This window comes from Anser brachyrhynchus (genome assembly GCF_964034855.1).
Source record: "Anser brachyrhynchus genome assembly, chromosome: 27".
Taxonomy (NCBI): domain Eukaryota; kingdom Metazoa; phylum Chordata; class Aves; order Anseriformes; family Anatidae; genus Anser; species Anser brachyrhynchus.
Window position 1 is genome coordinate 1,308,667 of NC_137720.1, and position 23,028 is coordinate 1,331,694.

The window sequence follows — 23,028 nt, forward strand, 5'->3', positions numbered from 1 at the left end:
GTTATCACTCTTGCACTAACTTTCCTAGGGGGTAGAGGGCTTGTAGTGAAGAAAGCTAAGCACTGATACACAGAAATAACGTCATATGTGGCTAGATTCTATTTTTTTCAACATGTGAGTTTTAAGTAAATACGCAGGCTAATCAAAAGTTATTCCTATGTCAATATATTTATATAAAAAGTACACCCACAGACAGCGTACATTGCTCCAACGTGGATTTTTTTTCACTCTACTATTAGTCAGTGTTGGGGACGCTAAAATGGATCAGTTGGTCTCCTAACTGCTTCCTGCTTCCAAGTGCTCCTGACAGCTCAACGATAAAAAAAAAAAGAAACTGACAATGGAAAGCAAAGGAGTTAAATCTGTGACATGCCTTAGAGCTCTAATCTCATACACAACTGCAAAGGATGAAAACATCTACTACTGCTTCTAACTGTACAGCTTTAGAAAAAAAAAAAAAAGTCAAGCATTCTGGGAAATGCTTTACCCATGAAAACTGTCTCTCCCCTACTGGACTACCTAATGAAATTTACCGCTTGTATACCTAGGACTGAAATAAATCTATTTCACCATTTTTATGAAACAAAATAGACTGAACCTGATTATATTTGCAACACTAGCAGTGGAGAGCATACTGTATTTTCTACTAACATCAGAGAGCTCAGAGCCGTACTCGCGTTCCAATCTGTGCCTTTACGAACAAAAAGCTAGGTCCTCCTTTACCCTTTCTGCACTCGTGATGCCAGGATATAACCCACGGAGAAGGTTATATGGTTGAGAGGTAAACTTTTTAGGACATTAACACGCACCCAAAAAGCAGTCCAGGAACCGGAATGGTCTCAAATCCTGGCTGCCACCACACTTCAGTACCGTAACAAATAAAACCAAGCACCTCACATGGGTTTCAGCACCTCAACAAGACAGGCTGGATCAAACAAGAGAGCTCAGCAAGAGGAAGTTTCCTTTCCAACTTCCTAACATCCTTACTTATCTGAGCCATTAGGAGTCACGTCTGCATGATCAGTAGCTTTTGCAAAGTGCAAACACAAATGCACAAGTAAAAAATTGACCCTGGGGTTTATGAGCACCCTTTTAACAGGATGTTTTCATTACAGTTCTGTTTAATAACCTATCATCTACTGAATATAAGAAACAGTTCAATTAACCTAAGAAAAAGATCAGCAAACTGAGCGTAACTACTGGACATTAGGATCATGCACAACTGCAGCTGAATTGTTACGTGAACTTATGCTGCTACAGAACAAACAAGCCCTTTAATCTGAGTAAAAGCAAATCAATAACTACTACAGAGCTCAGCATAATGTGAATTCAGGCTGTACTCTAACCCCCACACCCACTAACTGCTCTTGGGGAAAAAAAAAGTCAATGCAAAAAAAAAATCCAAACACAACCCCAGGACTTGGCTGGGTTTTAAAAGTCAGGTCTCTCTCGAATCTGCTTCTGCAGAATGAAACACGCCCAGTTACTAGAAGTGCTTGATGTTTAACATTACTCTGGCACATCAGAAACGAAAAGCAATAAAATAGGAAGTCTCTCGCATTAATATCCTGAAAAGTTTTCATGTGCCACCAAGTACACTGCGCGCACACATGGTTCAAGACGAAACACTGCAACGTATTAGTACAAACAAATGCTTGGAGTTGTTTATGTCTCCAGATTGTGATTTAATATAAAACTAAAACTTTGACATTAGAGTAGCTCCACATGTTTCACTGCTGTCATTTAATTACAGTTCAATTTCTCTTAAGAACAGACAGTGCCCTCAGACTGGATGAGCAAACGTGAAATGGATCACAAATAGTTTGTGTCTGTATTCTTGCAGCTTATGGTTTCAAATATAAACTATTTTGATAAATTGCATAAACATTAGTCTCTAAATAAAAGCATTAACGTGTCACTGGCATTACACTGTGCTAGTAATTTAGTCCCTGTTTGGCACGCAGTCCTCAAAATCTTCGGCAAAGCTACTTACCCTACAAACCGCCAGCCCAGAGCCAAGATGCATGACGACAGCCCCGGCTCCTCGCTTCGCCGAGGCTGCGGACGGCACCTCCGGGCTCTTCCAGCCCGCCTGGGCCCCCCAACACCTCCCAAATGTCTTTTGCACCGCGCACAGGCCCTGGCCCGGCCAACTGCGCCCTGCTGGACGCGCTGTCCTGCGAGAGCGGGGCCGTAGGCAACATCTGTTTGTAGGAAGCACAACTCACTTCCCTGCGACGATCTCGGTCTGACAGAACACAACTACTCCCCTCTGCCTGCTGCGTGATGGGGCGAAAATCCTGCGCATGAAAACAGATTATTTTTAGATCCGTCCACGGGAGCGCAGCGCTTCCTGCCGACTCCGCCTTGGCGAACGACGGGCGCGTTCGCAGCCCATCTCCACGCCGAAGGGACGCTCTGCTGGGCCAGGACGGGCGATTCCCCATCTCCAGCCCTGCATTAAAAACTTCTGGCGGAACCCGGGGTCAGGCTTCAGGCAATCGTGTCAACAAACCGATGACTTTTTTTTTTTCTGCCACGACGATGAACAGAACCTTCAATATTTTTATTTATAACGCTGATTTTTTCCATAGCAACACGACGCGAGCATGGCATTCCCAGCGTAATGAAGTCACTATAGCAACACGATAATGATGTCAGAACAATCAGAAAGTATTTCATACTTTGGGCATGGTGACCTACACCGCTTCTGTGAAATAATGAAGTCGCAGATACCACAAAAGCATGGGTGTTGCATTTAAAACTTCCCTCTGCATTGCCTCATTTCTGATAACTTCTCAGACAGGCACACGCCTCTGACTGGTAACGCATTACTTTCTGTTTCTCCCTGGCTGTGTCCACAACTGTCCAAAAGCCTCAGAACTCCCACGTTAAATGTCTGCCTGAACCTGAGGGCCGTGCTAGCACCAGTGAGAACTCCTGACAGATTGCTTCACGCAGAAAACGCACCACCAAAACCCAAACCAGGGGAATATTTCATAGTAGAGGCAGCGACTCAGTTAAGCAGCCAGTTCCCTCCACGCAATAATCCGCTGTCTCTTTCTATTTTGAACAATACTGCTACTCAAACAAAATTACAGAAGCGACAGAAACGATAAGAAGCGCTGACAGGACGCTCTGAAAGCGGACAGGCACTTTCAAACGAAACAACTGCTTTAAGAAATGCCGTCGCCCTTGTCAAGTCACTGAAGGAACAAGCAGCAGTTTCCATGGCGTGCCCTTCCTGCTCGCTGCTCTGCCCGGGCCGCCAGCGAAGCAAAGTCCCGAGAGCCGCCCTCAGCTCCGCTCCGCAGGGCCAGGCCGAAGTCCTCCGGCCGGAGCACGGGGCGCTGCTCGGGGCACGGCACCCAGGGGAGCCCCGCACCCAGGGGAGCCCCGCACCCAGGGCCCGGCTCCTCCCGACCCGGCCGGGGGAGGCGCGGCGGCCGCTGCGGGGCTGGACGGGGCCGGAGGCCGCCGCCGGGCGGGAGCGGCCTGCGCCGGGGCCCGGCGGGGGGGCCTCGGCCAGGGCGAGGAGCGGAGCCACCGGGCCCTGACCGAGCCCCCCCGGCAGCACCCAGCCTCTCCCCGGCCCCTTCTCCCGCTCGGTTCCGGCCTCGGCCCCGTTCGCCTCCGGTGTCGCCGGGGCCGGGAGCGCCCCTCGCTGCGTTCCGCGCCCCGTGGCACCGCCGGGGGCTGCGGGACACGCACCCGGCCGCGGCAGGCACCGGAGGAATCCCGGTGATTTCCCGGGGCGCAGCTGCACCCCTCCGGGGCTGGGGCCGGGAGGCTCCGGAGGCGGCCTCAGCCCCGGCCCCGACCGCGCTACACCCCGCCAGGGCCGGCCCAAGATGGATGGCCGGGGGCCGGGCAGCCCCGCAGCGGGACGGGACGGGACGGCAGCCCCCCGCAGCCCCCGGGCACCCGCCCCGGCGGGCAGGGGCCGTGCAGCCGCCGCCACCCCCCGGCCGCGGGCAGGGCAGCGCCGCGGCCCCCCGGGAGCAGCGCTCGGCCCGCCCGCGCTGACACCGCCCCGGCCCCGGGGGCGAGGGCAGGGCGCCGCGGCCCCCCCTGCGGCCCGAGCCCCGGGGCCGTCCCCCCGCCCGGCCCGCTCCGTCCTCACCGCGGCCGGGGCTCAGCGGGGGCGCCCGGAGCCGCCCGCGGGACCCCCCCCGCCCGCGCCCCGCTTCCCGTCCCCTTCCCCCGCCGCCCTCCGCCCCGCTCACCGCCGCCTGCCGGGCCGCCCGCCGCCGCTCGGCTCGGGGCTCGGCTGCTGTGCGCGGCGGCGGCGGCGCCTCCGCTCCGCCCTCACCGGCCGCGGCCTGGGGAGGAGCCAGCGGGGCGGGACCGGGCCGGGGCCGGGGCCGGGGCGGCCCGAGAAAAGTTCCGGGCGGCGGCAGGCGGCCCTGCGGAGCCCCCGCGGGGACCGGGCAGGTGTCGGGGTCCGGACCGGGCACTCCGGTGCCGCCCCGGGTGGAGGCCGCCCGGCTGAGGGGCCCGGGCCCCGGCCTCCCACTGCTGCCTTGGGAGGCCGGACGGTGCCGTGGCCCCGCTGCTGCCTTTGCACCCCCTGCTCCGGTCGCAGCGGGACCCCCCCGGGCCTGCGGGGACCCCCGCAGCACCCCGCTCCTCGCCCAGCCCCGCACACCGCCACAGCGGGCGAGAGGGCGCGGGTGCTTGGGCAGGCAGAAGGGAAGGAGCGCTGGCTCTGGGTGACAACAGGCCTGGCAGGGACCGAGCAGATAATTAGGCCGAGAGCGTTTCTTTATCAAGGCAGGCGTCCTGACAGCAGAGCAGGGTGGGGTGCGCTGCCCGCGCAGGGCGTACCGGGGCTGGGAGCTCCCCCGGCGGAGCTGCCGTCATCCGGGCAGCTTTTCAACCTAAAAAGTGTTTTCTGAAACAGCACTTTAGTAATGTAATTTTTTTAATAATGCAGCCATAAAGGATTAAGAACTGTAATACTGAAATATATGTATAATAGAGTTGTAATCAAGGAGAATATGAAATGCAGAAAGTGGAAGCAATACATACTGCGATGTCATCTTTCTGTCACTGGGACTCTGAGTGGCAGCAGCTATGCCTTAAAGGGTCAGAAGTTCACCACATTCACTGCATAGGGCCCTGTGTTCTGTGACCAGTTAGGTCATTTCCCTGGTCCTAGCACAAACTGTAATTCAGCTGTACAGTATAGTGTACGTACACTTAAGAAAAGCTAATGTCAACAATTAGTTTCAATAAACTGGAAATAAAAACGTTACTGCTAGTTGAAATGTCTAAGTGCCCCATGAAGAGCTGTAACTGCATGGTTTGGCTGTATAGCTCTGAGTGCCACAATGCAGAGCTGGTGCACGCCTGCAAGCACAGCGTCGCCTCCTTACATAAGCGGGGACACAGCAAGGACTGCAGCCGTCCCTGGGGACGCTCAAGGTGAGGCGTAGACAAAGGACGAGAGCCGTGGCAGCGGCAGGGGCACAGCAGCAGGGGCAGGGCAGCAGGCAACACCAGTGCCCTCCCAGAGCCCTCCGCTGCATTCACTCACACAACTTCAGGGCACAAGCAAATCTGTTAAAATCTGAGCATGGAACAGTATTCTTGTAGTTACATTTCCTTTCAGCCTGAGCTCCAGCCAAAAAGCAAAATTTTATTCCCCAGGCTTTACAGATGAGGAAACTAAGATGGAGATTAAATGACTTATCCAAAATCCCTAGCAAGTCAGTGGCCCGGAGGTGAATGCAGCTCTGAGTCCCCACTCCTGTCCTCCACTGTAATCAAAGCAAAACAGTGCTTTAGCTCTGCTCACAGTCTGTGCATGCAGTAGAAGTATAGCGCGGAGAATTTTGCTTCCAGGTATTACTCATGTCTGCTGATACTGATCTATAAATCCCTGTTCTTTATAGCTCAGGTCCTAGAGAGGTATCTCCATCTCTAGGGACCACCGTGCTGGAAGCGAGCAGGTGAATCGCTGTCTCAATTTGTATAGCTGGAGGCAGGGCAGTCTCAGCGGGATTTCCACATTCTCTTTCTCTGCAGGACTCAGACTTGCCAACCTCAGCAGCAGCGCTCCCAGTCCCTCCTCTTGCAGTGGGGCCGCTGGTGTGGGTGGATCATCCCCGCCTTTAAGGATGCTTGACATTGGTGGCTGTACAACTTGCTGTTTCCTCTGAACTCAAGTATTTCATCATGGAATCTGTAAACTTAGTAAGTTACTAGCTGTATGTTGTTAAAAATACAAGGCTGTATCTGGAAAACAGGCAGGAACAAAATATCAGTAGTAACTGCTTTTTTAAAAGCTGCAAAGTCAGTAAAAAGAAAAATCATTCTTGGGGATAGAAGCTGTAGGAGGAGACACTGCTCAAAGCCTTTAAGCAGCTTGGTATACTTGGAGGCGTTATGAGCATTCTGCTAGGCTTTACCAGAGGAACATATTTTACTTAGATTTCCTTTAAAGCTAAATTTCTAATAAACTTTATCCCAAATATCAATACATCTGCAGCTTTTCCCACTCAGCACTACTGCCTGAGGAATTTTATTATATCCAACGAATCGTGCGCTTTTATCTATTTCATTGGTTGTGGGTCATCTTAAGTTTCAAAACAATAGGGGTCCAGGCACACTCAGGGCCTGATTCAGCAAAATGAAGGGCTTATTTAATGTTTGTTCTGGGAAGGTTGACTTTTTTTTCCTCTCAAGTTTTCTGCAGGTTTAAATGGAAGCCGATAATATTTATTGCTGAGTCAGACTTTGCAAGTACATGAAATTAAATCTGGATGAATATGAAACTGGTTATGAGAGGATTAGAAAAGAAGGAAAAAGCAGTCCAAGCTCAGGTACAGCCAGAGGGACTTCTACTGACTTCAACAGCGAATAAATCCAGGTGCTCGTTTCTCCCAGCCCCACAGCCTGCCCTTTCTGTGAGCAGAACGGGTATGGTCCCACAGGCAGACTTCCATCACCAGGCCAGGTTCACCTCTGTGCTCCTGCGCCTTATCTCTTGTGCAACGGGTGCTTGCTCGTCAGCAATTTCAGGCTGTCAACACATGGTGTTAAATCCCACATCTGCACCTTCCACACCTTGTTCCTCCCTCAGAGCATTTCCAGTTTACAGCAAACCCTGTTATTTCAGGGACCTCTCTGAAGTCATCACCTGCACCTGCTAGGAGGGGGTGCGATCTGCTCACATCCCAAAGCTGCAGATTCCTACTCCACACCACTTCAGCAACAACACAAGGTCACAGCAGAAAGAGAATTAAGCCTACATCCTGCCACATGCAGGATACAACCTGTTGTGTCCTGGACACAGCCCAAGGTGTTCAGTGGTCCTTAACACTGTAGTTTTATTTAAAAACTTGACCCTTCTATTTAAATAAAATATGAACTGCCACAATTTTTTTTTTTTTTTAAATTCCCCAATCTAAATCCATTGACATTAAGTTGCACCAGCATTTCACTCCCCCTTTCCCATGTGGCAGTAGTGAAAGCCTGGATGGACAGCAGGACAATTGCCGGCACCTGCAGCAGGACTGTGATTCCTCGGTCATGCAGCTGAGCTGCAGGGGTTGTACTGACACTTATCCAGGCAGATGAAAATGAATCATGATCCCTCAGGACATTTTTTTTCTCAAATAACAATTGTCCAATTGGATAAATTATCACAAGTTGAGCTGATGTAAATATCTAGCTAATGCCCATTGCTGATTTAATGAAATCCAGAAACGACTTGCAATTGCATAATGAGCCTGGATTCCTAGCTGATAGAATCACAGGACTAGAGAGAAGTCAGCTCAGTAAAACACATCAGCAGTGCATTTAAACGAAAGTGCATCTGTCACTGCACAGAATGCTAGTACATTATTATCACTCCTGTTGTTAAAAGATCCTGACTTTTTGATGGTTGTGTTCTGACCACTTGAATTTACTGACTGCACAAAGAGGAACTGGTCCCCTCTAAACTTATTTAAAAAATAGTCATGAAAGAATCAGAAAAAAATACTCATTACAAAGAGCTCAGCGTGAGCTTTTGAAGTGCAAACATAATATTTTCTTTACAGTTGAGACTGCAGCATATCATTAGTCCTAATGAGTCAATTATGCTCTGAGCAGTGCATGCCAGCAGCCACCGACACTGCACTGCCAGCAGCTCCCTTGGCTGGTGGTGTGGCCGCAGGGGTCCCCGAGCCGCGCTCCCTCCCGCACCATCGCGCAGCGCTCACCGGGTGCCGCAGCCTTGTTTGGGACATGGAGGATGGTGGAGCACCACCACGCCTGGCAAGGCCCCGGACAAGAGTTCCCTGCCCAGGGCAGCACTGGCCCTGCACAAAACACTGCTCCCTGTGCTGCAGCAGGCTCCCTGTGCCCGGGCTGGTCCCACCGTGGTGCTCCATGAGAGGTCTGGGGTCTTCCGAAGGGAAAGCCTGGCTCTTCCACGGGCTACATCCCAGGACAACTGGTGCTGCTGCCCTTCTCCTCTGCCAGCTCAACCAGAATCAGTGTTGTTGCCTGAAAACAGAGGTTGAACCCGAACAGGGACTGCAGCAAGGATGAGGCTCCCTGCATCAACAGGACCTGGGAGCCCAGAGCTTCCTCCTCCATGGCTCTTGCTGATCTCTCTGAACAGGAGATAGGACCATGACTTCTCATGCAGCTTCCTGAACATCATCCTGACTTGCAAGCACGCCAGAAGAGCCTGGTGTCAGCCTGGTGTTTGCTCTTTGCAATTCTGCAGGGTAGGGAGAAAGGCAGAGACCAGTGCAGGTTTCTGGTTTGGGGTTTTTATAAATAAATACCATAGGAGGCTGTGAAACTCGCTGGGGAAGGAAGCACAAATCACACTTCCTGCTGCTCAGGTACAGCAGGGAGCTGCTTATTATCATACACAGCATTTCCCAGTTTTTAGTCTAATGGCAACATAATGGGCTGATTTTACTATTTGCTTTCTACAAGCAAGAATTTACTTGTCCAAAACTGTAGCAGCCTAGAATTTACTAGGCAAGGAGGCTGCTAGCAAGAAGTGGCCCTGAGAGAGCTAAAACAGGAGCTGAATGTAAGACCTTGGCCTGTGTACCCCTTCCTTGCTTTCTAATCGCAGGTACTTCCTAATCCCAGGCTGCACATGTGGGGGTGACAGTGGGTGACAGCCAGGTCCCCTCTTTATCCAGGCCACTCTCACCGTTCCCTGCAGAGAAGGGATGGAAACACTAGAGTTTCTTGCTGGGATGGCACCAAGCTGAGCAGAAGTGTGCCCATGGTCCTCTGCATCTCAAGGGCAGCGCAGAGGATGGCCAGTACGCGCACACCGCTTTCAGCTGGACACTCAACTCTTTGGAGAGGAAAAGCTGGAAGAGGTATTGCCTGCAACTGCTTTATCAGGGAACTCTTCTTCAGTTATTAAAGCTTCATTCCTCCCCCCAGCCCAGCTGTAAACATGGGTATCAGCAAAGGGGAAACACCCAAGCAGCCTCGCCAAGCTGCCAAGCAGAAAGCCAGCCCTGCCTCTTCCTTGTGCTGGCCACTGAAAGGGAAAACAACAAAAACATTTCACTCCCCCATGAAAGGGAAGGATGCTTACCCCAGGCAGGGTGCACAGCACACTCCGGGATGCAGTCACACAAAGGTGAGAGTGTAAGATGTGCATTTGTAGGATACACAACAAACTCTGACAAGTGCGTGGCAGTTTGGGCCGGCATCCATGCAGAAATCCACATTTTGTGTTCCTTGTACCACAGCACAGCCAGCAGCCTGACCTCACCTATCCCACGCACAACTCGAGAGTGGCCTGATCCGACCTGCAGGATTTGCATTGCACAGAGCCAAGTGAGGAGACTGAACCTCGTGGTACCCTCACAGGAGAGGAAACACCTCGAGCACAAAGGCTGAGACAGCAGAGTTCAAAATGAGCAAGCATCGCTCCTGCAGCTGAAACTGTGCTCACTGCTCAAATACAGCTGCAACCGCATGTTTTCTGCTGTTACCCTGCTATCACCCCTACTTCTTCCTGTACGGTACTTGAGCTCTGAGCACCCGCTCACCCCACACAATGAGGTGGTGCCTCCACGTGCCTCCCAGGTACCAGGGCTCATCCTGCACAACAGCTGCTGCCTGCTCCTGGGGCAGAGGCAGTTGCCACTTTTCTATCACCAGTTTGTAAAAATGAAAAATGAATCAGGCAGCCCAGAGAGTGGGAAGGCAGCATAGGAAAAAGAAAAAAAAAGAAAAACAAAAAGAAAAGTTAAGTTTTAAGTACTAGACAAAGTCAGGGACTCTCCTATGACTTTGCAGGTGCATTAGCAACCCCACACAGTGAGACAAACAGTGCATTGGGATTAAATATTGCATATTCTGAAATGGTAGAAAGCCTAATTCAACAAGTTCTTTCTGCCATGCTTCCTTTCATGGGTTTTAAGTACTTTCTTTGCTTCAACAGCATTGCTTAATGACTGCAGTATAGCCTGGGGGTAACTTTAGGCAAGCCACTAGAAGTAGCAACCCAGCCACATGCCTGCAAGCTGCAGGAACCCCCTTGAGACATACGAGATTATTTCCTCTTTACCAATCCTCGATTCCTCCCAGCTGAGAGCTGGTCCCTTCCAGGGTCAGTGCCGGGGGATGCCAGCACTCTGGGATCAGAGGTGTAGGAACCCCAACACCTTCAGACAGCCCGTGGGCTGCCCTCACCCCCTTCCAGCTGTCCCAGAGCCCCCAGGCCAGCAGCACCCCCAGGAGCCAGAGCACACCTAAGGCTCAGGACAGGGTTTATAAAGGCATCAGTGAGCTAATAACGAGCTCACCTGCACCTGGTAAGAGTGATGTGTTTCCAATTAGTGCTGCTGTGCTGTCCTAGGACATCTCACGGCCTCAGAGCCCCTCTGGCATGCCCCGGCAATGTCCCAGTGCTCCTGCCATCGGTGTCAGCAGGAGCTTGTTGTGGGATGGCTGCTGCAGGAGAGGCTGCTTCTCAGCTCCTTCTGTTGTAATTACAATTACAGTAACACTTAGTCTTATGATAGCATTCTCCATTTTCTGATTGTTTCCTGAACGTAGGCTAATAATGCCAGCTTTATACTCCTTGTTCAGGAAAGAGTAGGTGTTTTCCTACAGAAAGGCCATTACTTTACATTAACAGTACAGCAAACATTGAATAAGAGGCAGCACAGAGCACCTGTGCCTCCTCACAGCCTGTCCTGGAAAGGAAATGTTTCACCCCACAGGGAAGACCCCTTGGTCGTTTTGGACAGGAGTAGCACATCGCAGCCACCATCAAACCGGCAGCGAAAACACGACTCCTCACTGAAATCAGCTGTTGCCTCCTCACCAGATTACTGAGTAATTTCCCCCGCAGTCATGACTCAGTTGACTGGAAATTTTGCCTGAGCAAGGACTGGACGTCTGGCGCGAGGTTCTCCATCCCCGGGGGTTTCCCCTCCCACGGAGCCCCTGTGGGGCAGCTCTGGTGGCTGGCGAGAGCTGGGCACCGTGCCGAGGGGTCGCCCCCGTGCCCGGGCACCGCTGTGCTGCGGGCTGAGCTGCCCGTCTTAGCTAAAGAGCATGGAAGGAGGCAAACTCTCCAAAAGTTCAGCTGCCGCGTCTGTCGGTAGCAAGCAGCACGCGCGTCTGCATCGCCAGCAGAAGAGAAGCCCCGTTACATCCCAGAAACATTTGGGGGTGCTTTGGCTTTCAGCACTTTCCTCTGCTTGCCCTTTGAAAGGAAAGTGTTTGTATAAATAACAGCAGATGCATTTTAAAATAGCTCATCTCCCAGCCAGTGTTTAGCAATAGAAATGAGCAAAGATAAAACAGTTGCATATGATGTGAGAAACACAGCAGATGGGGAGCGCGGAGAAGCAGGCCAGCCTGCGCCTCGTGTCAGTGCGAGCCGCCGGTGCCGCTCGGTGCCGCCGGTGCCACTCGGTGCCACTGCCGCCTGCAGCGTGCAGGGCTGCTCCAGCTTCCTCGGACAAGAAGGGGCCGGCAGCGCTTTGGGTGCTTGCCTGCTTGGTTCAGCATTAACGAGCAACTTTGGCTCCTCTGCCCACATCCACATGCAAAAGCTTCAAGAGCTTTCCCTTCAACTCACAAGCCTTCAAAGCAAATGCAGCCACCTGGGTCTCCTGCACTGCGCTTTGTTTCCCTCTTTGTACCCATCACCGAAGCCTCTTGCTTTCCAAAGGTGTGCCCACTCGATTATGACAAACTCTTGCATGTGGACGTAGCGATGGTATCGGTGTAGGACGGATGGGGGGGGAGACTAAGGTCTTGTGGGCTAAAATTCAGCTCCCTCTCCTTGTGCCTCACCCACAGACCACAGGGATATTTTCTTTCTGCCTCAGAGCCACAGCCCCGAAGAGCTGCTGGCTGGAGCCAGCCCTCGCCTTCAGCTGCAGATGGCAGGAACGCAAGGACCCCACATGTGTGAGCAGCTGGGGCAAACACCGGGGTTTGGGCCCCCTGGTCTCCTGCTTCCCACCACACGCTGCAGTGGGTGGCTGGATGTCAGAGCGAACCACAGGCAGCGCCAGCGTGCAGCGAGTCACCAGCGTTGTGCCTGCATCGTGGGGAGGACGGGAACGAAACCGCAGTCCCGAGGCTGTTTTCTCAAGGAACAAGCATGCCATGGATGAGGGTATTTATCTTCCCATAAATCTCACATTTATTCAAAACAGCCAGGAAATCTCCCAAGAACTGCTGTCCCATTGGACATACCCGCGTCTGAAGGTGCTGTAATATTTGCCAAGTTCATGGGGTAACTGGGGCCAGTTCTGAGCGCTCCCATAAAACCAGAAAACTCCACCTGGATTTCTAAAGTTACAGAAACCACAAAGATATCAGCCTGTCCCATCAGCTGTTTCACTGCCTGCGCTCTGTTTGTGGTGCAGGGCCGCGTTCCAGGCGGGCTGGTTCTCGCTGACGGCTGCTGCCACCGGCAGGCGCAGGCAGGGCTCCCAGCCCGGCTCCATCACCGGCCCCACGCTGCTTCCTCCGGCCCCGCACACTGCCCCTGCTCCAGATCCCACCCAGCTGCCATGCAGGTGGGAAGTGGGGACGTGTCCCTCTGTCACCCCCGCTGGGAGCTTCCAGGCACACCAGTGTCACTACTGGGACCCAGGTCAGTGAGCAGCAGCTCCGGGACGCAGGCTGTGCTGGCGCTTGGTTGCTTTCTGCTGCTTTACCAGGAGCCTTCATAACTAGCAGGTGTCCTGGCTCGCATGCTGTTTTTTTCCATTGAAGCTTGCTGCAGAAACAGAATGACTAATATCGCTATTTCAATTGCTAAGAAATGTCCTCCTTGTGGTTCTTCCAGTGTCACCACGTCTGCTCTGTGCACAGTGACTTGCGCTGTGACCTCTAAGTCCCCGCAGCACGAGCCCCCCTGCTGCCTGCCCACTGCCATCGCCCTGCTGACGCTGCGACGCTTCCCCGCTGTGCGGTGCCGGTGGCAGCAGTTATAGAGGGCAATGGATTTGGGGTCCAGAGCCCCTGGCTGGGAGCTGCCTCTCTTCCACACCCCAGCCAGCTCCCCCCCCAGCGCCACGGCACGGCCCGTGCTCCTGTCCCCGTGTCCCCTGCTGCGGCGATGGGGACAGGAGCTGCCGGCGCTGGTGGGGCCGAGGCAGGGAGAGGAGGGATGGATGGGGCCAGGATGAGCTGCGCTGGAGGAGCCCCGCTCTGCCAGGCGGGCTGGGAGGGATGTTTTCCTTGGACTGCGAGCGGGCGAGCGGTGCCAGCAGCGACTTTGTGACCCTGGAGCAACGCAAGTGCCGCTCCCTCAGACTCATCTCTTCCAAGTCCTGCAGGCGGCGGCTGCTCCGTGATCGTCCCCGCTCTGCCTGAGCTGAGCCCCGGGGCAGACAGAGGGGCCGAGCTGCGGCGCCAGGATCAGGAGCTGGAGCCGGACACTGGGATCACCTCCAACCGCTGATGCCCACAGCTGCTTCCTGGCGGTACCTGATCCATGTGGTGAAGCTGCTCACGCAGCCGCTGCTGCTATTTTCTTTAAGGCCGGAGGAACAGGGAGCTGGCTGTGGCTCTGCACAGGCCACTCGAGTCCAGCCCTGGCCACGGCAGCCCTGGTCCACACCTGACACGGGGTGTGAAAACACGGGAGGAACTGGCCAGCGGGCTTCCAGCGGCCCCAAGAGCCAAAAGCGAGATGCAACCCTTTGACAGCAAGGGTAAGCACCTCTTGAGGTGACTGCTAGTGTGAGCCGTGGTTTCCCCACCCTTTAAAACACAAAATCCAACTGACCCCCTCCCTCCCCACCACGCCACCGGGCTGGGTGCGGGTGCTGGGCTCTGTGGGTGCCCAGCGCCACGCGCTCACCGCAGGCACCGGATGGCACCCGCAGCCCCCCCGCTCCCGCAGAGTGCTCAGGGTGGCAATAAATCGCCCATTTGTCAGAGCGGCCTTTCTATTTTGAGAGCCGATTAAAGTGTTTGCCTTGGGTAGCCAAGTAACCTGAAGGGCCGTGATTTACCCTCGCGCGTGTTATCTGCGCGGAGCCTCGGCCGCGCTCGCCCGCCCGCCGGTAACGCGGTGCCCTGGAAACCCTTCCTGCCTGCACGGCTGCGAGCGCGGCACGAGGCTGCGCCGATGCCAGCCACAGGATTTCCTCTGCAAATTAAACTTCCACGAGATAAGGAAACCAAACACCGGCCGGGGCGCAGCAAGCAGCTTCATGAGGGGCAGGGGTGGCAGTGCACCCCAGGTCCGGGGCCCAGGGGCGGCTGCGCTGCCGGCCCCCTCCCTCCGGTGGCGCAGAAAGCCCAGCGAGCACCATTTGCGTTTCCTGCCTCAAAAGTGAACAAAGCTGAGCTCAGCAGCTCCCTCCCACCCCCGCCCCGTGCCTTCGAAGTGCAGCGGAAACTGTGAGGAGCTGAGGAGATGGAAACACTGCTGCTTTATCTCACCGTGCTTCCAGGCGCGCACGTCCCATCTTTCTTCTTCGGTGAGAAATGTGATGGTTGCACCATCAAATCTCGCATAATGCAGCCGTCCCACTACCTTGTGGCTCCTTATTGGGCTCTGAGGTGCTGTAAAGCTGCGCAAAACAGGCTCTAAATCTGATTGTCAGGCCAGTAACAAATGTTTCATTATTATTTAGCCAGCAACACGCTCAGATTAACTTCCCTTTCACTGCAGAATAAGCACATCGCAATTTCTCCAGTGCCAGCCCAACTTATGGGCAAACTCCTGACGTATTGTTCTGAGACTCAGAGCCTGTGTGCTGAGGCTAGTGTTTAAAAACTATTTATTTCCCTAAAAATCAGGGCAGCAATTGTGGCAATGAGTGTGATCAGAAAAGCTGAGTTTTCCACTTTATTGAGAGATCTGTGCGCATTTCGCTGCAAATAAGCAGAAAGGAAAAATGAACCCCGTTTTTCCCAAGCAGCCTTTCTGAGTTAATCACAGAACAAAAGAGGCCTCAATTGCTGCCATACATCATGGAAAGGGCTGGATCCAAATACAAATGAATTAAAAATAAAGAGATACAAACAGTGCTTCCTTCCTGCAGAGCCCCCCGCGGCCGCTGGCCGCTGCCCAGCTCCGGGCTGCATCCAGCCCCCACCGCCCGGCCGCCGAGGTGCCGGGAGCCGCCGAGGCGCCGGGGGCTTTGTGCCCACGCAGGAGCAGCCCCCGGGAAAGGCGTTGGTTTTGGCAGCGCCCCTGGTCGAATACACACCGACAGCCTTTCCTTCCTCCCAGGCACCTCCGTTTGTGTCTGTCCTTCACTCGCTGTCGCAGGAAGGTGCTGCGGTGAGTCGACAGCCCCTGCCCGCTGCGAGCCGCACCTCGGCACGTCGCGAAGGCCTGGGTCCCCCAGCAGCCCCCAGGCAGCAGCCCCTGGGGGGACGTGGCAGGGGTCCAGGGGTCCTGGGCAGCCCAGCCTCATGGCCACCCCGGCACCAGGGCCGCTGTGCCCGTGTCATGGAGCAATCGGCTCCAAAATCTGTCCAAAAGGCACCGGGGGGTCACTGCTTCCGTCTGCGACAGGACTGCTGCGGCCGCAGGACCAAGTCCGGCTGCTTGCTGCACCCATGGGAGTCCAGAGCCGATCCTTCCAAGCCACCAGGGCTGCTCTGGGCTTACCCAGGCATAAATGGCCGTACTATAAATAAAACCTCAGTTTGATTAGAGAACTTAAGGCAGGAAAAAAGCACTTACAAGCTATACAAGGAAAACATAAACTCCCCCCTCCCACCACCTGTGAGTAGTTACACTGCTGCTGCTGAATGAGTCCCCGAGTGCCAGCCTGTGACCGAGTCATGCTTCATAAATAAATTGCACAGAGGTATTCCCTGTCCCGGAGCACTCACCCTGTGCACAAGGGCAGGTGTGAAGCCAGTCCTGGGGAAGGGGAGGGCAGGATGTGGCATGGCTGGGGGCGGCTGAGGAGGAGCTGAGCTCTGCACCTCTCGTGCTGCTGCCGCTGCGCTCAGGTCTGCTGCAACGCGGGTCCGCGACTCGCCGGGTGTTCAGTGGAAACACAGCGAAAGATGTGAACAAAACCGCTGGGCAAATCTCATCAGCAAACCAGAACTTTACAGATTTTTCATCCAGTCCCAAAACCAATAAAATAAAAAGTTGCTTTGGCTTAAGCCAGGCTGGGGCTTTTGGAGCTGTGGCCAACAAACCTCGCCCATTTGCACTTGTGAGCGTGGCTCCTCGCTGCCGGGCGCAGCGGGCGGCTGGAAGCTGTGAATGCAGCCACCAGGAGTGGCAGACCATCCGCGCACAAGCTGGGAAAGTGGACAAGGGCGGAGGGGAGGCAGAAACCGAGCGGCCTGGTGCGGGTCTGCTCACTGGGGCAGAAGCCCTTGAGAAGGTGTCAGAGCGAGCGTCTCCCTGGGGGCAGGGGGTAACCGAGCATCAGCAGCACGAACAGGAGCTCAGGAGAAAGGATGGAGGTGGAGACGAAAGGAAAAAATGAGGAAGCAACGTGGGAGACAGGCTGGAGTAGGAAACAAAGCAGAGCAGAAACCTGCTGGAGGAGGCAGGCAAGTCCTTGGGTGCCATTGCTGCGTCTGTGAGGCGCTGTGAAGCCGCCTGTTCCTCCTCGGTCTCGTCACCGTGCGGTTTACAATGCGCCCGAGGCAGGGCAGAGGAGGGCTGGGGACACGGCGCTGTCACCTGCCGGACCCACTGGCACCCGGCAGCGGGCACAGGCTGCGCCCCTCCGCCACGGCTTTGCTCAGCATCAGGGCCCCGCACGCACCCAGGGCACCCAGCGGCTGCAGGAGGAGCGCTGGCACAGGCGCCCTGCGGGGCAGCGGGGCCGGACCAAAGCCAGCACCCGGGAGGGAGGCAGCTGCGGGCGGGGGCCGGGTGGGAAGGTGAAATCCGGTCGAGTACGCGCAGAGCGTGGAGAGGCTGAAAATAATTGTCTGGCTTGAACTGTAGCCAGGGCAATGGAGCCAGCGCTGCTCTTCAGAAAGTGTTAATGGGGTTTTAAATGACAACAAATGGCCGTGCCTTCGGTTTTTTTGTTGGATTGAAGAGCCTATATCTTCAATAATTTGTCTAAGTTCTGGATTTTTGCTCTGGGAGACGAAAGGCAATCATGTACTGTTCAAAAGCAAGCAAATGCCAGTAAATCCCTGCTTAATCCATGCATATGGCTTGTTTCTGGAGGGCTTTTTAGTGTGGTTGCAGTCTCAATGTGCACCTTAATACTCATGCTGAGATGCAGTCAAAACTAAGAACCATTTGGTGACCCCATAACCAGCACATTTATTGACTGTGGTTGGTGTTCGAGCCGCACATTTCAGGCAGGGTCCGTTCAGCCCTTGCTGGAGCTGAGCTGTAAGGAGAAGCCGCTGAATTTCTTTTCCCCGCATGCTCTCAGGCAGCCAGGAGGGGGTCAGGACGGGGCTGTTGCAGCCCGCTGCAGCGAAATAATTCCCTGGGGGTCAGAAGTAAGAGCTGGGGAGAGAGCTCAGGCCCTTGGCTCCTGGCCCTGGTGTTTCCCCCTCATTCTGCCTCCCGCAGTCTTGCCAGGCTTAGATGTAAAATTATCAGCAGAATGGTTTATAAAACGTCAAAACAGTTCCTATCACATCAACTAGACAATTTGTATAAATAGTGCCTCTTTAAAGAATCTTCTGCCAGCTTGAACCTCCCTTTCATCTCTCCGTGATTTATTTTACGTTATTTTAATGGGATTTTAAAACAATCTCTAATGAAGAGAGTGAATGGAAAGTTCTGTCTGGTGAGGACGCGCTCGGCACGGCGCGGTGACTGGCAGCTGCTGAGCCCTGGCAGGATCGAGTGTTTGCTGCCACCTGTCAGGTGCACGATAACAGCTATGCAGAAAGGCTTTTACAAAGAAATTGAGAGTAATTTCCTCTAATGGTGTATAGGAGACGACTACTCAAAACTGTGATTGCTCGATGGGTGAAGTCTGTGCATCGCTGTGCAACAAGTCGGAGAAATCACCTCTGGGAACGAAATATTTCAAAAAGTTGTATTTCCTGAGTATTGCAAAACAGCTTGAAATAGCAGAAGAAGCCGTCTCAGTTGTGTTGTTCTGCAAAATAAATAGGCTGTCACCACGCCAGACATCCTCAGATAATATGGACAAATTCTGATTCATGGGAGACTGGCCAGAGACAGCCCTTGGTGGGGTACGGGAGCCCGCAGCGGTCACGACGGCAATATCGGCGGGGAAAGGAGGTTGCTGGGCTGTCCCTTCGCGTTGCCCAGCCTTTGGTCTGCCAGGGGCGAGCACAGCGGGAGAACGCCGGTGATGCAGGCGGCCCCCACGCCGCTGGGCTCCTCGTGGCACCAGCAGGCTCACGGACCTGCAAGCACCAGAAGAGGCACAGCATCGGCATGGCCACTCCGGTGTTCAGCTTTTCATATCTTTATTTATAATGTTCAGGCTCTGCAAGACTGAGGCTATGCACTGCTCTTGCATGCACTGGGGAGCAGTTAGGAGCATACATATTTATATATTCTTGCACTTTTTTCTGGCTGTTCTTTGGCACCTATTTCCTACAGAGTGTGCATTTATGAAAAAAAAAAAAGAGAGAGAGAGAAAAAAAAAACCCATGTATTTTCCATAAAAAGCAATCAGCAGTGAGGAGTTTTCCAGATCTGATTCTCTACTGACAATTTGCTTTTGATAGTGGTTGAAACCATTTTTGGAACAAAATCTGGATTCTAGGAGTAATGAATTTTGTCTTTCAGTAAAGCTGTGTGCAGACTGGGGGAAGCATTTCCCTCAGCTTTTCCCATCTGTGAGAAATATTGACTGTGTTTCTCCAACATAACTGCTCTGTACCCACGGGGCAGGTGGAACGACGCCCCAGTGGGAATTTTCAGCAGTGTCTGGGGAGCAAGACGTCGCTGCTCCTGTCCAGCTCTTTGCAGCTCACAGAGCGCCGGGAAGGTCAGGTTCCCCATCCTCTTCACAAGGACAGGGAAACTGAGGCACGGAGCAGTGACATGACTTGTCCTCAGGCACTAATGCCAGGCTCTGGAATCTCATTTCAGCTCATTATTCACCCAGCCACAATCACTCTCTGTTAAACCAGATGTGACCCTGCTTCACATTCACATCCTCTCTCTGCTTTGCTTTCACTTCCTTTAAAGGCAAGGAACAGCCAGGAGGGGCATCCGTCTCCAGTCGCTGGGTCTCAATTTATCATCTTTTCTTTTTTCTTTTTTTCCTTTTTTTTTTTTTTTTTTTTCTTTTCCAGGTAAACGTTACATTTCAGAGCCCCAGCAAAAAATCCCCCCACCCCTTCTGGCCCAGGGGTGGGTGCTGTGTGCAGGGACGCGGCCACGTCCCCATCGCGTGCGTGCAGAGCGTGGCCGTGGGCGAGAGCGCGCCGTGCCGTAGCCAAACCCCTGCTGGGCCCTGGCACAGGGCTCGGGGCCGGGCTGGCATCAGGGGTCCCTCCTGCATGCTCAGCCCATGTGTCACACGTGATGGGGACACCACGCTGACAGCCGGGGTGCTGGAAATGCGAGGAAACTCTGTACCCTTCCCATCTTCAGAGCTGAGGTCTGCAGCTGGCAGCCCCGGCTGACGAGGAGCAGGTACAACTCGCTGGGTGTCCGGTGCTGGACGTGGCTTTGGGGACCAGGGGGCACGTGTCCCCTGGCAGAGGGACGGAGAGGGACGGCTGAGCCCCTCCTGCAAGGCAGGTGGGCAGGAGAGGTGGGCAGGTAGCGCTGGGTGGTCCCTCACGTCCCGAGGCCCAGGCACGCACAGGGCGCAGGCTCCGCACGCGAGCGCAGGCGCTGGGCACGGCTGGAGCGAGCCCAGCACGGGGTCCCTGGGCAGCGCTGCCTGCCAGGAGGCCGCTTTCTGTCCCTGCAAGTGTTTTACATCCCTGCCAGAACAAAGACGGACTGTTGCTATTGTTGAGTCACACGATAAGATCATTGTTATGGGATTTTTTTTTTCACGTGTATCACTTAGAAATATATTTTTTTTCTATAAAATCTCTTCTCTCCTCCACCCGCAATGTGAAAAGAGAATCTGTGCTCAGAGCCCTGCTGAGATTGCAGATAGACCATTCCCTTCCTGATCCTTATCTCACCAGGATGTAGGAGGATCCTTGGGGAATAGCTGGAAGCCTTTCGCTGGAGCCATCCAAGAAACAGCAAGCTGACTGCAGCCTTTAAATGGCAAATCCATCGAGCACTCAGGGACCGGGATCCGAAGCGCTGTTTAACCCCACCGAACTACGGCACCCCTGAACTGTGCCGCACTGGATCGTGCCCCTGTGCCCACCCTGGCACCAGCGTGTGCGCTGTGCACCGCTTAGAGCTCTGCAGGCACCAGGGAGCCAGCTAAATAGCAGGATCTAAAAATACACCTTTGAATCCTAATCTCGAACAAAGCCTTAAATTGCTGGCTCACAAACTTATTCCAGCTGCAGCCCGCTTACAGGCGGGTGATTTTGAACGGCAGCAAATCCCCGGCTGAGTTTCTTGCCCTGGGGATGGCCCCAGCTCCATGGAGCTCAGCCTGCGCCCTGCGTCCTGCACCCGTGCCCTGCACCACGAGGCCAGCTGGATTGAGCCTACAAGGTGCTGGGGAAACAAGGAGGGGGGGAATGAATGAATCCTGCACCTCTGCGCAGCCAAGCCCAACATTTCTTACGCACAGCTCCTCCTGCCGCCAGCTTCATCATCGCATGCAAAAAGGCCTGCTTCAAATCACAACTATTTTTATGAAACACAATATGCTGTGTTTGGCAGCAAACGGGTCCAAATACTCCAAGCACATCAGCAGAAGGATTATACACTACGGCAGTATATATTTATATGTACACACAGTCTAGACATCAGCAGAGGACTGTCAGCCCTGCTGCACAGAGCTTTGCTGCCGGAGCTCAGCCATGTGCTTCTCTAAGCCAGCAGCAGTGAGCTGCCGTCCTTCGCACGGCCCAGCCCCTCGGCAGCAGCACAGCTCGTGCTCACAGGAGCACAATTCGGTGCAGAAGTGAATGAGGGAGCCCGCGGGTCGGTGGCCGGGGTTGGATGCGTGCAAGGGAATGGCGAGACAGGGATGAAGAGGTGGCTTCCACGCCACAACAGTCCCCGACCCCACGCCGGATCCGGCCCCATTTGGCTCCTCTGTTTGGGGAGTGTTTAATCGCTTTGCAAGCCGTACAAACCTCCAGCCCTGTGTTTCCTGGTGTGGGGGCTGGAGGGGGGCAGTGGGAGAGGAGCCGAGCGCCCGCGGTGGGAGGCAGCGGGGCCGCAGCACCCGGGGCTGGGCAGGGCGCTCGGTGCTCGCGCGGGGCCACAGCACGGGCTCGTCCTCCCTTAGTGACAGAGGAGTTGCAACAGCCTGGCAACCTGGTTGCTTTGTGTTTAGGACAGGAAACAGATGCTGCCTGGTGGAGGAAGCATCTGAAGAAAATAAGCACGCCTTGTGCCTCCCTGGCAGAGACGCGGTGGGAACGGGGGGTGTGCGGGGCGGAAACGCCCCGGTCCGGCCCCGGCCAGGGCAGGTGCAGTTCAGCTGCATTTGACGGCATCGCCCTTGGCCGAATCAGTGGGGATGGGAAATCCCAAAGGGATTTTTCCCTTTGGATTTATGTCCCCTTAGAAGCGCAGGGGCTGGTGCTCACCACGTGTGCTCTCGCCTCGCTTTGCTGACGGAAGGTCCCCTGGCTGTGCCTCCCTGGGGGATGCGCTGTGGGGGAAGGAGCAGGTCTGTGCTCTGCCTCCTGCCGTGGGACTGCACGGCACAGAACACTCCTGGCCTTTTGCTTTTGGGCTCGGAATTCGACACAGTTATTCAGCGTGATCACTGAACAGGCAGCGGTGTTGCTGATCTCCCTACTGCACAAAGCATCCCACAGCTCCCTGGTGTGCACCTCAAATAGCTTCACAGCTCTGCAAAGTCTCAGTTTGCTGCTGTGCCCAGCATGCTGCCCTGTCTCCTCACGGCCCCTGGTATGAACAAACAAGTTGCAGGGAAAAGGAGAAAGTTCTGAGGGCAAGGAAAGCCCAGGTTAATTACGTACCTGTAGGGAACCTGACAGCTCAGTCCTCTCACAGTAACGCCTGCAGAAGCCTCTTGTGCAGCCTGGCCTGAGGGTCCTGAAATGATGAAGCATTTCTCACCCCACCTACGGCCTGGGAAACGCGGGCTGTGTGTGTCACACGGGCTGGGCATGCAGCCAGATGCAGCCACGCAGGCAGCATGGGCACCGGCTTACGGGCGTTTTCTGCAACGCATCTCCAGTCCTCAGCTGCTGAAAGGACAGACAGAAAGGTGGGCAACAGCCTGCGTGCTGGTGGGACGAACAGGGTTACATGGTTTTAGGCAGGGACGGTGTTCCCTTTGGAAAGCAAATGCCTTCTAAGAAAAAAGTGTAGGAAGATCTAATGCTATTAACATTTATGGGCTGCTGTAAGCAAAACTTCATACGAAGGCTGCTCATTTACCTTCCTGCTCAGCTTTCCACAAGTGGGGGCTGCTGCCCCGTTGAGCTGGGTCGTGGTATTTTCAGGCTGTGCAACCCCCGCTGAGCCCCCACCTGCAGCTGGGTCCTCATTTTGTTGTTCTG

At 54.4% G+C, this 23,028-nt stretch overlaps 1 protein-coding gene and 1 long non-coding RNA gene across 4 annotated transcripts in view; both read right to left on the reverse strand.

Annotated features, from left to right (window-relative positions):
• Window positions 1–4,373, reverse strand: part of RAP1A (RAP1A, member of RAS oncogene family) — a 39,558-nt gene extending 35,185 nt beyond the window's left edge. The window contains exon 1 of one of the 2 annotated variants that reach the window (XM_080569433.1): window positions 4,227–4,373. The gene's annotated coding sequence lies outside the window, so the exon portion shown is untranslated. The remainder of the gene's footprint in view (window positions 1–4,226) is intronic. The other variant, XM_080569435.1, reaches the window with a different exon arrangement.
• A 4,130-nt stretch (window positions 4,374–8,503) lies between these two features.
• LOC308183404 lies at window positions 8,504–22,518 on the reverse strand. Of its 2 annotated transcripts, none has more exons than XR_013942429.1 (3): window positions 10,547–22,518; window positions 9,566–9,782; window positions 8,504–8,716 (listed from the first exon to the last, which is right to left on the reverse strand). It is a non-coding gene; the product is annotated as an uncharacterized lncRNA (long non-coding RNA). The 2 variants fall into 2 exon arrangements; XR_013942430.1 differs by having other exon boundaries at window positions 10,528–22,518.
• Window positions 22,519–23,028: the final 510 nt, after the last annotated feature.